We start from the raw sequence: 19,073 nt of genomic DNA on the forward strand, positions 1-19,073 counted from the left end.
GGAATGGGAGTTACCCTTGTAAAATGTTTATATCTGTAGTCTGTGCATATATGTTTTTGTTATACTTGTAATGTATTTTGTTAGGCAAGTATGCAAGACCTCCTTGAGAAAAAACTTTAATTCACATATCGACTTTTCTCAGGGCATGTAATGAACTGCAATGAACATGCTGTTCTAAACTGATAAAAATCCAAAAAACACAAGAATCCTTTTGTATAAAAAGACACCTTTGAAGAATTGTAAGTAAATTTCCTCAAAGGAAGCAAAGAAGAAAGAAAAAGTTACAGTTGAGATTAAATATTTTTTTATAATGGTGGTTATTTATTGATCTGTATATAATTTTTTCCAAGAAATACTACAGGAATTACAAAATTTTTGAACTGCATTCATTTCATTCATGTGTTTGTATGTCATTAAATTTCTGAAAGAGCTATAGTTAACAATTATTTTCATGAGTAAAAGTTCTTCCAGAAAATTTTGAAAGATACCGTTTTAGAAACATAGCCATCAAGCAAGACAATGCCATGTGAAATGAGTGACCAAAAGAGCTCTGATGAGACAGAGGGAAAATTTAGAAAACTAAATTTTTAAAGTAAATGTTATAAAGTAATTAGGTGCTAAAGTTGCTCATATGAGTACTTGGTATGTGCAGAAATGTGTATATAGAAAACAGACTGTTTGGGTTCATAGCCTCAGATATATTTGAAAAAAAAAAGGTTACGTCCATTTAGAGACAATTAACAACTAGAAAAAGCAAGTAAGCTTGTACTTTTCTAACACTTCCCTCAGCCTTGATCTTAGAACTAGTGTCAAACTAAGAGCTAAGAAAATGTGTATATACAAGATCATAATAAACAGTCAATAATCCAAGATCATCCTTCCTATAGAGAATGAAAAAAAAATCAAAGAGGAAGGAGCACATTTTTAGAGAATTCCTTTGACAGGGCCCAAGTCCTGAATCATTACTTCATGTTTCTTAATCTTGGCAGTAGAATAAAGTCCTTAGCAGAATAACGTTTTAAAGTCCAGATACACAACACTTCAGAGTTCTTATCATAACTTCTCTTTTTATGTCTACATAATTTACAGTGTTTGCAGAGAGAAGTAATTTAATACCGTGATGATCTTCCATCTAGCCTGTTTCCTCTCAGTGACCTTATGTTTACTATAAGAAAGCACCAACAAGGTGTCTTATTTCTCTGTAGAAAAATGGCAACTATTTTAAACAAAGAGATTTTATCCAAGAGAATCATAACTCTTCCACTATCCTCATGCTTTAACAAAAATGCTCATTTGTTCTAGGGGAGTGGTTTAGTAGGAGAGAGAGAGACAACTTGGCTTTGCAGCAAAGGACGCATTTAAAATAAAATAAAAAATAAAGCAATAGTAAGAACCACAGGTTTTATGTTTTAAATGGATAGAGTTCTAGTTGGAAAGGAGTTGCTTACATATTTCATATCATGACCTCACATTCAACCAGCCCTTCCTCATATGCCCCCTAAAAACATCCTGCTGTGGTTCCTGGCATCTATGAAAGGTTGGTTGAAAGTTGCAAGTTAAGCATATTTCCCAAGAGCTTGGACAGAGAATAATGGAAATAAGATCTCAGAATCCTTTTACCCATCCCGGAGCTGCAGTCCAAAGGCTAAAGTGAACCAATCCCAATATTAAAATATGCAATTTTAGTAACATGATAGGTTGTTGTGGGACATCTCTAGAGTACTTTATTGTTGATAAGAAAGTTGAATCCTTTGGAAAAATATTTGTCAGGCTTTTTACTAAACTAAAACAAGCTACGGTGTCACATTTAACAGAAATGTAAATTTTTTTGTAAATGAAACATTAATGTCACCTAGGCATTCAAGTACTGTAGTTCACAGAATCACAGAATATGCTTAAGTGGAAGGGGTCACTGAGTCGAACTCTTAGTCCTGTGCAGGACCACCCCAAGGATCATACCATGTGCTGGTGAGAGATTGTCCAAACACTTTCTGAGCTCTGTCGGGCTTGGTGCTGCGACCACTTCCCTGGGGAGCCTGTTCCAGTGCCCAAAGCCCCTCTGGGGGAAAAATATTTTCCTAGTATCTAAGTTAAACCTCCCTTGACACAGCCTCAGGCCATTCCCTCGGGTCCTGTCACTGGTCACCAGAGAGAAGAGATCAGTGCCTGCCTCTCCTCTTCCCCTCATGAGGATGTTGTAAAATGCAGTGAAGTCTCCTCTGTCTCCTCTTCTCCAGATTGAACAGATCAAGACAACTCGGCTTCTCCTCATACGGCTTCCCCTGAAGGCCCTTCACCACCTTGCTTGCCCTCCTTTGGATGTTCTCTAATAATCTGTTGTTTATCTTTTATTGTGGTGCCCAAAGCTGTCCCCAGGACTTGAGGTGAGGCTGCCGCAGGGCAGAGCAGGGCAGGACAATCCCCTCTCTTGCCCAGCTGGCAATGCACCCCAGGACAGGGTTGGCCCTCCTGGCTGCCAGGGCACTGCTGACTCACATTCAGCTTTCCATTGACCAGGACCCCGAGGTCCCTTTCTGCTGCACTGTTTTCCAGCACCTCATTCCGCAGTCTGTCCATACATCCAGGATTACCCCACTGCAGGATCAGAACCCCGCACTTTCCCTTGTTGAACTTCACACTGTTGGTGATTGCCCAGCCCTCTGATTTGTCCAGGTCTCTCTGCAGGGCCTCCCTTACACCAGCCTCGGAGCCATGCATTGACTCCATCAATCTGCCTATTCCTATCAATATTATTCCTTGTTACCAGAAGAATCTAGGAAATTACTACCTGTGCTCCTCATCCTTGTTGTGCTCCGAAATTAATACTGGACCTTGTTAAGGAAGAAATTTGGCAGAAGGGGTTACATAATCATGCAGACACCCAAGTTTATGGCAGCAAGGCTGTAGGTATCCCAGATATTACACAGATGGCTCTGGAATTGGTAGCTACATTGCTCAGAACTTTAGTAGGTACCAGTTATATCATATTATATCAGCTGTGATTATTCTCCATATTTGAATTGATAATAAATGATGAGAAACTTTGGCATTTTTAAAGGAAAGTAAGTTTATAAGCGGCAATTATAAAAGAATACTACTCTTTAAAGTTCACCTTTTTTAGGAAGGTCTGCCTTTTTCCCATTGGCCAAGGTGAGAAATATCTCATTGCAGGACACTTAAGCTGCCTGGCTAGACTGAGAAGATGTGTGAATCAAAGTGTTTCATAATCAAGTTGCTTGTGGACAACTAGAGTTTAGGGAGTCTCATGCCCAAGACACAGCATGTCTATAACAGTGGCAAGCACAGGGAGGTCAGAAAGCTCACAGTTTAGACACAGGCTTGTATATCTTAATGATTATATAGCTAAAAGCTGCAAAAACCCATAAAAAACATTGCCTGCTCTACCACAGTCATAATTTCCACAAATGAGAAAACTGTGCTTTTGTAATTTTCCTTGAAAGGTGAAAACAGTAAGCATACTTTTTGTGGTAGAAGATAAAAACACTCCACTTCCCTTTTCCTATTTTCTGTTTCTTTTTCTCTTCACACTTTTATATCAACACCATCATTCTTACAAGAAGAAAATGCATTGTATAGATAGGACAGTAAGGCCCTCATAATTCATTTGTGGTCTTTTCTCTGAGATTTATTGGGTTTTCTATCACAAATAGAGATAAGAATCACATTCCACTTCTCGCTCTTTTCATGATACACTACAAGATCTATGCTGATAAGAACAGGGATCCTGTAGTTTGACAGAGGACCTAGAACGTATTAAGAAATGTTTTCATTTGACTTCTACAAACTGTGTGAGCTTTTTCTTCAGGCAAATTATCCTTCAGACTGTTGTGTTCAGCAGTCACTCCAGTGCTATTTATGTTTATTTAAGAAGTATTTATAATCTCGGTATAACTGATTTTCCTGGAATTCACCTACTCCCATATTCTACTTCTTGAGAAATAGTCCTCACCTACCTGGCCTTTTGAAAAAATCTTGTGTGGAATCTGGACAGTAACTAATTTTCATAGTCTCTGCTTTCAGTTCATTTGTTTACAGGGATTCAGATTCCATGGACTTTGGCAGGCTTGAAAGAAAAAAGGTCATAGAAAATGCAATGCATTTTAGCATTAGATAGCAATAATTTTCAAATTACCAGATCCAACTGCATTGAACAAATTTAGATCTGATTTTTATCTCTGTTTTAAGAGGAGCTACCCCCAGATTCAACTCAGAGTTCTCAGACTGAGAAGTACAGGGTAGGAACTATCCTTTTGCTTGTCTGTCTTACTCAGCATGAGTTGCACTGTGCTTTTGGTGTGTCAGATCTGGCCTGAAATCCTCAAACAGAAAAAAACTGTCTTTCATCTTCAAATCTTGCCTCAAGGTTGCATATAGATGACAACATTCCAGTTATTTGCCAAGGAACTGGACACAAACCCAGGGTGTTTCCCCTTTATTGCTCATATATGAGAGATAATAGTGGGCTCTTATTAAGACTCCCAAAAACCTTCACTGTGTAAGCTGTTGGATAGTGCAGAACAAATGAGGGATTAGTTCAGTCAAGCTCTCAAAATGTAAATCCACTTCAGACTCAATCACCTTGAACATCAGAGACCTAAATTAAAGAATATTTGGACAGAGTTATTTGCTAGGAAGCATCACAAGAACCATGGCTGAAGGTGCACATTATTTCTTTAATATCCTTTCTCATATGCATGTGAGAAAGTTCCTGCATAATGATTTTGTGAATCATATTTAGGTAGTACAAGGATTTCACCTTAATCACCATACAGGATTCACATACGTTTTACATACATCCATACAGAGAGGTTTTTGCACATATAAGTATATACAGACTGCTGATGAGTGATATTTGCTCTCTTCCCAATACTTTGTGCTTTAATCAGAAACAAGCAGCATATGTTCAGACTCACATGTTGTAGTGTTTTGCTACTGATCTTATCAGTCCTTATATCCCAGAGGAATGGGACAAAACCAGGCAAAGCGTTTGTATCTATTTCTTCCTATTAGTTGGAACCACCCGCAAGTTAAGGCTAATACATCTCAGATGTCTGCAGTGCTTCATAATGCTTTTATGAAGAGTGAAGTTCTTATGTGAAAGGAGATATCAAGGGTGGGTGGACAAATTAGTGTAATAAAAGGGTAATTATCATTTACTATATGTGTGATATGATATATTCCTTCAAAAGAAGGAACTTTTGTTATAAAAAATCTGAACAATGAAAAATGTATCATTCATGATGTATCAAAACAGCTCTGCAATTATATCTTAATGTTTTGAGCATGTTTTAGGTTCATGTTACCTGTACAACTGATTCATGATACTATACATGATGAATATGAATCAGAGTTGAATAACAGTCTATTAATTTTTCTTCTTTGATTGTATCTTCATTTGACAGATTCAAACACAATTTAAGCCTGACTGCTGTTCATATACCAGCTATCTCCACAGTAGTTTTATGCTATGTAATCCTGCTGGTCTTGCACTGCCTCAGTAGTTCCTAAATAGATTACACAACAAAAGAAAGAGATAAGATCCTCAGTATAAATTATATTTGATTTATTCAATATGATACCATACTCTCATTCAGAAATGTATGAAGAAATGCATGGAGAAAGGAAAAACTTCCTTACTATGCTTTTTTTAAAAAAAAATATTAGTTGCATTTTCAGGTAAGCATGCTCATGTCATCTCAGCTTCATTTTTCTCAGTGGTATTATGCACTAAATTTGTCCCCTTTATACAGCAATCAGAAACAGATAAACCTTCTTTAGAAAATTTGACTCTCTGTTTATGATGCTGGAATGGGAACCTCACATACTGGACCTTGTTGAAAGGCACTTCTATGTCTGGTTAGCTTTAGACTTTGAAATGCTTGATGTTATCAACCTAATATAAAATTATTAATTTCCCCATTATTATATAAAATATAAAATTTAATGGCAGGTTTATTTGATGTTTATCTGATGAATTATTTAGGTAAATGATGAGATTAGCATATGTCCTTTAACTGGATTTTAACAAGCTCTATCACATTCTGTGGTTTTGATTAAAACAAAAGCTGTAAAATTTTTTATCCATATATTCAGGGACAAAACTTAAAATGGAAGAATAAATTATCAACACTAAGAAAATAAACTTCACAAGGCAGAACAATGTGAAAGCAAAAACACTTAAAATGAGAAACAAATGTTTCCAGTAAAATAAATGTTGTGGGTTTTTTTTAAAAAATAGGCATTCTTAATTATTTTTTTCAGGATGAGAATTTACATCAGTATTTGATTCAATAACTCCTAACCTTAATAAAAGCTGCATGTTAAAAAGAATTCCCACCATAAAGTAGTGATTTTTTGGTATCTGGAATACAATACCACCATATACAGGTCAGATTTGGCTGAGAGCAGAAAGCATTTAAATCCCAGAGGTAACATTTTTACTTTGAGCATGATTAAACTGTTTACATTTTTTTAATAAATCCATACTAAAAATGTGTGTCTTAAGTAAGACGTGTCTGTATCAGAAGTTTAAAATGTCTCATGGTTTCTAGCACAGCTTTGGGAAGTGGCAACACTTAACATTTTCCTGTGTATAACAAACACATCACGCACTTCTTTCCTATGACCAACTAGGCAAAACTCCAGCTGGTCAAATAGGCATAGTTCCTCTTAACAGCCTATCCTTCAGAAGAAATGCACCTCCTTTTCAAAGTACATCTTACTAAGATATTTTGAAGTACGTATCAGTGAGAAATGTCCTGATATTGTTAACAATGTTACCTTGTTTCCTTGCATTTGGAGAGGACAGAATGAAAAAGAAATATATTGTTACAACTGCATTTTAACTATAATTTAGTTGCAAAAGAAAAAATGACAACTAAATAGCTATATATGTCTGTGTTCAGTGGATATTAACTTGGCAATTCTTTTAAAGTTCTTTCTAAAAGTTTCCTTATTCCCATTGGACTGAAACCCTGCACTCAGCCCAGGGCCACAGCTTTCCACCACCCTCTGAAGGAAGAAAAGCCTTGAGCCAACACCCAGCTGTGACGTTTCTAAGGTGTGAGATATATAGATTTCCAGCTATGATTGAAATAGAAAGAAGGAAATGAAGTAGCTTAAACAGGGACATCTAGTGCTGCTAGAGCTGGCAGGTACAGCCCAGTACTTATCCAAGACCTGAGCTCTGTGCCAGCAGCCAGACACTTGGTAGGATATGCTGGAGCATCTCAAATGCAACAAACAGAAGAAAAACCTTGAAAAGTTATTCTTCCCTGCTCACCCTTGCCTTTCTGCCTTGCTGTAGCATAAATATGTTGTGATCTCTTTCCTCTAAAAGGAGAATCTCCTACTTCTTTTATCATCATACATGAAGTCACAGTAAACTGAGACGTGGCACTAGTATGAACTGCTCAGGAAAACTACAAGCCTAGTCATGTCAATGTTTGGATGGTTTTATATGTATTTACATATTTCTGCATAAATCAGCTCAACAAGTTTTCTCACATATATATCACACCAGTTTAAAACAAGATATTAGATTTCTTCTCATCCATACTAACACACAAAAATGTTTTTACTGCATCTTGATTCCTGGGATGAAATAAGTGCTACCTCACTGCTATTTAATAAATGAAAATGTATTTCATTAAAATATATTGCAATTAAAAATATACACACATGCACAGTAGAGCACTGTATTACACTGTCCTCCCTCACACTTCTCCGTAAAGACTAAGCAAAAGGAAAAGAGACTGAAGTACAATAAATTATACTTCTGCAAATTAGCAAGCAAGACAGAGCTTCTCTCAGACAAAACTCATTTGTGCAAGGTTTCCTTCTGGGGGAGGGAGTACCACGCATCTTTGTATCTCATACTACCCAGCAAATCAAATTTTGTTGCCAGTAAGCCTTGTTAACATTTATATCACAAAAAAAAAGATAAAACATCACTGAATTGTGGTCATTCTTTTGAATGGAGTGTCTTTTATTTTTTTCCCACCAGAATATATTATTTTGTTCTCATGACAAATATATGGAGTCCATTCCCACAAACATCTATGTACAGCACACAGTTAAACCCACAGGTCATTATTCCTCATGGAATTAAAGAATATGTTTCATGGTTGTGAATTAGGATTGAAGAGAAGAGCTTTTCTCTTTCTCCGGGCACAAGTCCGATGCAGAAATTCACAGATAATAATGTTAGTGGTTCTTGACAAATTCAAGAGCGTAAGGTCAGCTACATCCTGTCCCTGTGTGTGTAACTCACTGGTGAACATGTATTACAGGTCTCCATCTGTGCCTACTCTCCACAGGACATGATTGTACTAATCCATACCAGAAAGCTTGATTACAAGCTTCAGCAGGTTTTTGCTGAGTGCTGGAGCTCTTCTTCCAGTCCCCTGTATGACAGCTGGGATAGCAGCTGTCACCATCGGTGTACAGCAGATCTCCTCACTTCTGATGAAAGACCAGAGACACTGGTTTATGAGGTGTCCTGTGTCCCCCCTTCACAATTCTTTACAGGACAACTTGAAGAAATTCCACCTGCATATCCTACATCCACTCCTTTTGGGGCCATTTGAAGGTCCACCATTCTCTTTCACAGTGCCACCCTTTGACCATCACACTGACAGTGTATGTCTGCTTAAAGGTTTGGGCTTTTAATTTGTTTTCTCAGACCTGAAGTCCCCTTAAAGCATTCCCGCTGACTTCAGGGGGCTATAGATTAGGCACTGAAACAGTTACCCAGCTATTTTCTTTTGCTGGACAATCTCCAGTGAACTGTCTTTATACTCTCCAGCCATACTCTTTTCCATGATTTAATCTTTGGCTACATGTTCATCCAAATTTTTATATCTACAAGTTAATTCAAAATGTTCAAATCAATTAATTTCCTATACAGTTGGGGCCTTATCAGCTTGACTTCTCCAGGGAAGTTGTCAGCAACTATTCCTAAACTGTAGGAAGCTACTGTATTGCCCAAGCTTGGGCAATATTAAACTCTTTGTCAAGACTTAAAGTTTTTCCATTCACATTCCCACATCTCACTACAAGACAGTCATTGAGGCCCTACAGCAAGTCCAGAGAAGAGCAACAAAGCTGGTGAAGTATCTGGAGCACAAGTGTTAGGAGTACGAACTGAGGGAGCTGGGAGTGTACAGCCTGGAGAAAAGGAGGCTGAGGGGAAGATCTCTCTTGCTGTCCAAAACTGCAACAAAGGAGGTTGTAGCAAGGTGGGGTTTGGCTTCTTCTGCTAGGGAGCAAGTGACAGGATGAGAGAAAATGCCTGAAGCTGCTCCGGGGGAGGTTCAGATTAGATTTTTTCATGAACAGGTTTGTCAAGCATTGGAACAGGCTGCCCTGGAAGTGTTCAAAAAGCATGATGGGACTTGAGGACATGGTTTAATGGTAAACATGGTGATGATGATGGATTGATGGCTGGACTTGATGATCTTAAAGGTTTTATCCATCCTTAAATATTCTATGATCTTTTCCAATCTCTCTGCTCTTGCTTTTACCAGTGTTTCCATAGACTTAAGGCAACTAAGGCACCAGAGAGCTGATGCTGTTCCTTGGCATCTGGAATAGGTTAAAGTGCTGGTCATGGAATTTTTTGTGGTGACAACCTCCTGCTTCCAAACATGAGAACAAAATGTAATATCCTGTTGAGTAGTAACTGTGGGCAATTCAAATTACACATGGCAAGTACAGGGGCAGGGAATCACCTAAGATAGCCCCTTCTCATAAGATTTCTTGTACAAATTACAGACTCATTAAGTATGGCTGCATTTTGAGTGATTTACCTATGATAGTTTATACCTCAAAGCTTTTGAAATTCTTTTCATATGCAAGTTAGAAAAGATAATTCCATATTATATAGTATTTTCCTTCTGAAAATTATATTTTTCTTTTTGTAAAAAGTACCAGAATAGTCATTCTCACACTTACTGCATCTAATTGTGCTAGAGTGAGCATATTATTCTGGAGTGCTAAGCTAAAGGTTACCAAGGAAGAAAAACATATTTTTTTTTCAGTCTTGACAGTGCCTGGATAATTGCTGTAGTACTAGCATGTGGATCTACAATAAATTAGAAAGAAAAATTGTAGGTGTTTTTTGTAGTTTTTCTGTTAGAGATAAGAGAAATTGGCATTAAATTACTAATTTGATGCCATGGTTACTTCTAGTTATTCAGATTGTTTAAATGAACAAACATGTTGATTTTGCCTTAACCTGTTCCTACTCAGCTACCACTGTAACTACAGATTTTGTGGGGAGGTGGGAGTTGGAGTTTTGGTGTGGGTTTTTTTCTAGCTTTAGTTCTTATATTTAGATAATTTTCATGTCTCATACACTGTCAGTATTACAGAGATTGCAAGAAGAATTGTTTAGCAACCATGCAAATGGTTGAAAACATATTGGCATAGGGGGAAAACCATACTTAAAAGTTATTATCAGAGGCTATAAGCTAAGGTCACTGTAATTTATTTCTATTTTCAAAATGTATTTTGCAAAATCCTTTTGAATAAAAAGCTCTTCTGTATAATTCCACTAACATAAAAGTTATAAATGAAGAGGAGAATCAAGTTCACAGACTAAGAACATACTATTAATTTCCAGCATGGAAAATGGTCGACAGTGGGAAATCTCATGCTTCTGTAGTAATGTTTCTTGTTATATTGAGCAAGCAACAGTGAAAGATGGTGACTAATAGAACATATACATATAATACAACATATCTCAAAAGTATTCAAGCCTTAAGAGAAACTGCATGGTTTCTGAGCATTTTGGCTATGGTCCAGTAAAGCTCTTAGCACTTGCTTAATTCTAAGCCCTTGAGAGGTCTCATTGCAAAAATTCTGGCTATGCAGCATTCTGTTTTCTGCTTGTTAGATGTTGTCAAAAGTCAAGATTATTTTTTCAGAAAATTTTGCTGGCAATTTTCTTTCTGTTAACATGTGATTAGCTGTTTATTCAGATAATGACTTTTATTTCTTTGAAGTTCCTTCTTTAAAAACATAACTGACCTAATCTCTTCCTCAAAAATTCATAGCATCAAATTTTACAGAAATTAATTAATTCTTCCAAATTCCCTAATTTGGGAAGGAAAAACTCCTGATAACATTATCAGCAAGAGCTACAGTTTGAAACTGTCTTCCACCTTAACTGATCATAGGAAAAGCATATGGGGCTCAAACAACATAATTGTTCATCTGGAGGGTTCTGCAACATAGTTGGCCTGTCATGGAACTAATCCTGGTCCCATTTACAGCAGCATAATTCCCTGACATCCATGTAAACAGCACTGCTGGCATTACCAAGGACATGGTTCCTGAAAACAGTAAAAAGACAAAGAGCACAAAAAAGAGGTTAAAAATAAATGAGATGTCCACTATTGACTCATGAATAATATTGTTTCCAAAGAGTAATGTTTTTCATTTATGATCCATGATTACATACTAAGATAGGGATTTAGTGGAAAGGTGTCATTGTCCCAAGTACTGCTCAGTCCATGCGGTAATACATATATATTATGAAAGGCATGATAGGATTTGGTGTCATGTATTTTGCCACAAATACTTGGTTTGGGCCCATGCATTGACATGAATTTGACTTGGATATATCTACAGTCACTGTTTTTATTATTTTCTACCTTAGTACTTTTGTCTACAGTGAAGGGAAGCGAGGGCAAACACATGTAATGCAACGTCCTACCCAAACCTAATAAAGATGTCTTTTGCTCTCACAGCTCTGCATGAGACAGCCACAGATGGGCAGGAGTACTCAGGAGCTTTTGCCCTGAACATTTCTGGACATGCTGCATAGGGACAGCAGAGGATGCTGTCTGTCTCTTGAAACGTCCTCTGGAGTTACTGACATTTGCCCACTCATTGTCATGGAGATTTTTAGGCAGATCTATATTTGCATAGCCAAATTTGGCCTGTAGCAGATATGGTGATGCTGTTACACTCTTGGTTTTTTAACAGGGAAAAGTGTCTGTGTCTGTGTGTGTGTGTCTGCTGTACAAATGTTTTAACAAAATACATCTCATTATATTTCAGTGCTATGGGAGTACGTGAAGTAAATAAATACTGTAGTTAGAAAACTTGGAGACCAGGTTCTGTGCATGTAGGAGAGAGGACTGAAAAAAACCTCTTACTCTCCAGGAGATATAGATGGGCTTCTGTGAAGTTTCTCTTATTGTTAGCCAAATGTTGGGGCCCTCCCCCTGCCATGTGGTCCTGGGAGAGGGGCCCTGAGGGGAGAAACAGAGTTTCCCTGCCCCTGGTCAGCCTCAATCCCCATTGGTTGTTTTGTGTTCCCCTGCACGGGCAAGGACCCTCGGGTCCCGGGATTGAGCAGTTCCTCAGCAGAGCCCCGGCCATGCAGCTGGAGAAATAAACATCTCTGAAACATCTATCAAGAACTGATCCATATATATTTCTTTTCCATGGACCTCGTTGTCTCATACACGTGTTGCAGTTTCCCCACTGTAACATTAGCCTGAGGGGCTAATTTTCTTTTTTTTTCTATTTTGGAAGGAATTTACTTGGAATTATCATTCCGTGTTAAAATATATTACAAAAAAGCTGGAGAACTTTATGCATACTCATTTTCCAGTAAAATTATTTTTAGAGCTCACAGAGCACCTCAATGCTGTTTTCAGAGCATCTCAGTGCAAAATGCCATAAATTTTCACATATTTCTCTACTGTGAAATGAGATCTGAGGTAGCTATAACTTTCGGTTGCCAGATACTCATTTCTTGCATGAGATCCTTTGAATGCTGCGGCTTTCTTGTAACACTAAGAACCTTACATTTTAGTCGAGGCTCATTATTCTATACAAGTAGTCAGGTACATCACCATGTAGTTCATATTGTATGTCTACTGATAGGGAGCTATGAATTACAGTTCTTTAGATCTCTCTCTGCCCTGGCTTTCTGCCTCAGCATTTGTAGCATAGTATTACACTGTACATTATGATCATTCCACTACCTGCAGCAATTTAGTTAACAAAACGCCTTTGTATTTATGTTTGTTTCTACTGTGTATGTTAGCTATTAGTATTTCAGTCAATTATAAAGATCAGCTAAAAGGCTATATAGGTGATTTTGAAGATATGAAATCCTATTTAGCACCAATTAAATGAGTGTAAGGAAAAAGGACAACTAGAGATACGACACAGAACTTCAATGCAATTGTTCTTCACAAGCACTTTTTCACTTACATTCACAGACCTGAAGCACGATTTTGGTCCAATTATGACACTGGTTCTACGACAGAAATATCATGAAATTCAGGCTGGAGACATTCCTCTTACTCACATAACTGTGCTTTCAGAAGAGTAAATACTATGAAACAGTCTGTTCAAAACCTTCATACGCTGACATATACAAATCTGTTACAATATTTCGCTGTACACAGCTGCTTTTGCCTATACAAAGCAGACACATACTTTCCAATGGAGGAAAAAAAATCAGTGGATGGAATTCAGTGCAGGCCATGACTTCTAACCACGACTAACATTTTGTGAAACATGGCCTGCTATTGAGCTAACAGACTAGATTCACAGTTTCAGATCTGAACTAAACCGATCAGTTATATTTTTTTTATATACAAATAATGTTAGAAGCTTTTTAACATTTTTAAGATTTGGGCAGACAGTGTGCAAATACTGAATTTTACTGGATGAAGTTTCCATATAGGTTAAATAGCTATTAACTGTTGTTTGGTTTTGGTTTTTTCCTTAATTGGCATTAGACAAATCAGAATTTCCTTTTTTTTTTTTTTTTCTGTTTCTTGTTGAAATGTTTTTAAACACAACTGAAAAACAAATTATTGCTTTCAGATTTAAAAAAGAAAAAAATTTTGTTGCCTTCAGCTAAAATCAGAACTTTTTTGTAAAAGGTCTTATGCGGTATGTTTAAATCCTTTACATAGACAGAAAATATCTCAAGTTTGTTATAACAGAGAATTATGGAAAGACTTAAGTACATAAAAATATTTGAAAAGGTGTTCAGTATTTTGTCTGTTAAAAAATAGCAATTAAAAAAAAAGAATGCTTGTGCATCAGCCATCTAACATTAAAAAATAAATTTAATTCATTATCTGTGGGATTTAACTAGCTGGTCCCAACAATATATCTCCAATATTTTTACACAATTGAATTATTAAACAGTTTTAATTAACATATATGAAAATCAGTATGCAAAAAGAAAAAAAAAGAATACTTTTACGAAGTAAAGTGCTTTAAATCCATTAATCAAAAATGATCAATAAAGTACATAAATTTTTGCAAATATCCACTTCTTTGTTGGAAAAAGCCAATAGCATATTAAGGACATAAATCTCTGCAGCACTACAATGTGCACCCTTAATAGAAAATGTTCAAATAAAATATTAACTATCAGTGAAAGTACATGCTTGCTATGTTGCATATGATTACTCTTTTTTTTTTTTTTTTCTTTCATGTTTGCTTTTCTGGTACCTGAGAGAAATCAATTATTTCCAATAAATTTTGAAACAAGTTTATCCATCACTCATTTTTAATTTGCTGCCTGGTACAATGTTATCACAAAGCATACCTTTGTAAAGAAATAGCTTCCTTGTAAAGACAGCAGCTAGAGCAGCTAAATGCCTTGCTTTTTAAAATAATGGACTTACCCAAAAACTGTAGAGTTCAAATAAATTGGATTTTAATTCTAACAAATGCAGAACCGTAAGATAAAGAAACAAAATATACCTTTCCAATCTAATGCAAACCTCTCAGTCACTCAGCCAGATTGCAAAGGATAATAAAAGAAAGGCATGAGGATAATGATCTGACAGTAGCTGATTCCTTCCCACAGATAATGCCCTGGAGAATGGGAAAACAATGAAAATCTATTGAATTCTGTGAGAAAGTACACTATTACCTGGATTAAAAAATCAAATCAAACCAAAAGCATATATTTTTTATGTCTCAAAAACATATCTACCTCGATGATCACCCAAGTCAGGGTAGTGTTTGTAGCCCCTACAGACACGTCTGAGCTGTTGACTTCACAAGTCGTATCAAGTGCTGAGACTTTCAGCTGATGTTGCTCTCTATACTGCTATTGATGCGCAAGCATTTAGAAAGTAACTCAGGTTTGTCTTCAAGCTATGACCAGATATCTCAGCTGCAGCAGAGAGGCAGCTAAAGAATGGAACATCTGTGAAAATTAAGTGTGGAGGCAGCCGTTTCTAATCAATCTCGGGGTATGTCTACACTGTCAGACTGTAGCATGATGGAGAGATACTGAAACTAACAAAGGTTCTGCAATGAGAACAGTAACATCATGTGCGAGAATCTACATGAATGCAAACTGTCTAGTAATGTAGCATTTAATTCATGCTTTTAATATAATCTTAACTGTATTTTTCTGTGGTCAATAAATCAGGAAGAAATACTCTGGTGGGGAGAGTCTTAATAGCTACAACAAGTCCATGACTGTGGAGAAAAAAACTCTTGGGAAAAGAAGAATCTGAATGTGGGAGAATTTGGGCCAAATAGAGCTGGACCCCGGTGCCATAAAAAAACTCTGGGCTCTTTACATTGGAAGAACACTAAAAATGCTTTTCAAAGCAGATGCTATGGGAAGTGAGATGAAAAATAAATGGGTGGGAAGGAGAAAATGGAATATCTTTTCACCAACTACAATAGTCTTTATTCCTTCCTCCCCCTTGTTTTTTCTGAGGTGATTGGGTCACTCCTGTCCACAGAGCAGTAACTTGATGACACCAATAATGTAGTGACAGCTTCTTCTGGAGTCTGTATCTGTCTCTCTCCAGCAAAACTCTCCATTGGAGGGCTGCCCTTTTGGCATTTCATATAATTTTGCTACTTACAGTTTTACAGTTCAAAATGTTTCTCAAAGGAAGTTCATGAATTCAAATTATTTTGTTACACACAGCGTAGTCTGGGGGTGTATTATTTCTGAAGTGCTCTCCCTCTGATGTTCTGGAAGTTCAACCATATTGCCAGTGAAGTCTGGACTTTTCTGAAGCCCTGATAATCAGTGTGGGCAGCCTGGAACGTGTTTGTAATAGTTTCTGAGCTGTGGATAAATATCACCAGTTTGCAGTCTCCAAAATCAGTGTATATTCTGGGCAGAGTGAGAAAATAAAGAATTTTCCAAGCAATACCAACATACAAGTCTTTTAATTTTGAATAGTCAAGAAAACAGCTTGATGGCTGGCATATCAAAGACTTTGTATTTGTAACTCTGAATGAGTAAATTACTACACAGATTTATTTTTAAAAACATGTAGCAGTTTCTCTATTTTGTCCTGAAAGTATTCATGCATTCCAAAGAAGCCCTAACCCCTTGCTGAACTTCATGAGAAGAAAATACAAAATTCCTCTGACCACATAGTCCTATGAGAAACCAAGTGGTTCAAAAGTGCCAGAAGGTGCTTCTAAACATGTACAACTCAGAAGATAATTTTACAAGACTTTCGTGCTTCATGTCCAAGCACATTTGCCAAGATAATTGAAGAGACCATTCTGTCCTCTAAATCACAGAATCTTACTCAAATCAGTGTCATGACTGCTATTCTTTTACTCAGTTGAGAAAACACAGAAAGAAAGCATATTTCTGAAAACTGGGCTAAATTTGGGATTGTTGTGGGTTTTGCAGCGTGTGTAGATAGAGGTTGGTGAGAATATGACTGAAGTAGCACTCTGAGCATTTCTCTGATTTGCTCTTGCTTCCTTCAACATGTTTTCTAAAACACTGCAAGCATGCTGGGACTGTTAACAAATACTTTTTCTGAATGAATAAATTCTGCTGTGGTCTAGCAATCCTTAAATGTTGCTTCTTCAGGGAATTAAGCCACCTTTGCTATTATTTTATAATCTTCAGTCAAGCTGAACTTAATGACCCAGCCAGTTATTTCTATGCCCCAGAGGGAAAAAAATAGCAGCCTAGATATTGTTTATAGAAAAGGTTTGAATGTACCTAGACATGATATATTTTAGTCTACCTTGTTCTCATGCAGACACTACTGTAATTCATATCTTTTATTACCTGATAAATTAGAATGTGGTACATGGGTCCTAAAACCTTATGTGAAGCCACCCGTGAAATTACAGTGGCAGAGAGCGCTGGCCTCAGTAAAGTACCCATCAACAGGACGTTCTTCCATCTGCCACAGAGGAACCCTACACAAAACTGACAACGCAACTCTCAGCTATTCAGCCGTGACCAGAGTCAGGGCCTCCTTCATTTTCCCAAGGCTAACTTGAGAACTGCCCAAATGAAGAGCAGCACAGCTACAGCTCTCACAGAGCCCTTTGGCTTTTCAGTCATAACTCCTCCTTTCCCTCCAAGTCTCTGTGACACTGCTGGCAAGGCCTCAAGATAAGAACTGCCAGGAGATTGAAATCTCCCATCTATAAGCCATAGGGAGAGCCTAGAATTGCCTTGCCAGGCATACTGCTCCAGCTGGCTACTCCACATACATGAATGCTTTTGTCACCATCAGACCACTTGGAAAACTACCTAGTGTGGCTGTGCTTGCTCATCCAGCCAATACCTGCCCTTCCTCTCTTGCCACAGTGAAAACAGGCTGCTTAAGACAGCAGGAACATTTCTGAACTGCTAGTGCTAGAAGAACCACCTTCCCCAAAAAGCCCAAACCCCAGCACAATCCAGAAGCAAATCTGTAGAGCTTACATGAGCTTCCTATTTTGTCTCTACTGAATGGAAACCATTCCTCAGACTGTTCTCTTCCCCTAACATTGAGCATACACTCCTGATCTTGGCTGCAGTTTCGGCAAGCTATGAGAGAAGCAAAATAATTCCTGCAAGCTGGATCAGCCACTGTTCATATTTTGTTCCTCCACAAAAGAAACACAAGTCAGTGTATCCTATGTTGTCCCAGGCAGTTTTAGGACAGATGACACTGTTGGGGCTGTCCGAGGCAGCACAACATCCAGCTTCAGACGTCTTTGGCTTCTGCTGCTGCAGGCAGGGATTGGCTGCAGCAAGCAGGAAAAGCTGTGAGCTGCAGCAAGCAGGAAAAGCTGTGAGCTGCAGCAAGCAGGAAAAGCTGTGAGCTGCAGCCTGCAGGGAAAGCTGTCAGCTGCAGCCTGCAGGGAAAGCTGTCAGCTGCAGCAAGCAGGGAAAGCTGTGAGCTGCAGCCTGCAGGGAAAGCTGTCAGCTGCAGCCTGCAGGGAAAGCTGTCAGCTGCAGCAAGCAGGGAAAGCTGTGAGCTGCAGCCTGCAGGGAAAGCTGTCAGCTGCAGCAAGCAGGAAAAGCTGTGAGCTGCAGCCTGCAGGGAAAGCTGTCAGCTGCAGCAAGCAGGGAAAGCTGTCAGCTGCAGCCTGCAGGGAAAGCTGGCTCCTTTGCAAGGAGCGAGCCCCAAACAAAGATGGTACAAAAACGTCGGCAGAGGCAAGGGATGAGACAGGGGTCTCTATGTAGGTTCCAGCTGGTTTATTGCCTCTGGAGGGTCCAGGAACAAAGACCAGGAAAAAGGAGAAAGCACAGCATTTTATATGGGGGCGGAACAAGGGGAAACAACCAATGGGGGATCGACTGAGGAGGAGGAGATAACAGGGGAATATCCAATAGGGATAGCTTAGGGGAGGGAGTTACATGAACCAACCAATGGGACATCGAAGAAGGGAGAACTTTACAGAACTAATGCATAAGCAACTAGGGGAAATACATAAACATGAACTTATACATAAAACTGGGTGTAGAACTCCTGAACAAACAAAACACGTAAACTAAGAGCCGCTAGAAACATGGGAATTCGCCATAGCCACAGGGTGAAAATCCGACCTCTGTGTTCTGGAGGCTTGTGCACCAGTCCTCTGTATGCTCTGCTGCAGTGGCCACAGCCACCTGCGCTGCAACAGACAGACATGAGCAACCTTATGGAAACCCCCCTCCCAGTTTTCTTACTTATAAGAATGCCTTGCTTCCTTCATGTTCCTGTTACGTCCTTGATCTCTACTGTGAACATGACCACTCATAGGCACGGCAGTGTAAATTAAAATATTTTACAATGATCACA

The sequence above is a fragment of the Aphelocoma coerulescens genome, chromosome 4, assembly GCF_041296385.1.
Source record: "Aphelocoma coerulescens isolate FSJ_1873_10779 chromosome 4, UR_Acoe_1.0, whole genome shotgun sequence".
Lineage (NCBI taxonomy): Eukaryota > Metazoa > Chordata > Aves > Passeriformes > Corvidae > Aphelocoma > Aphelocoma coerulescens.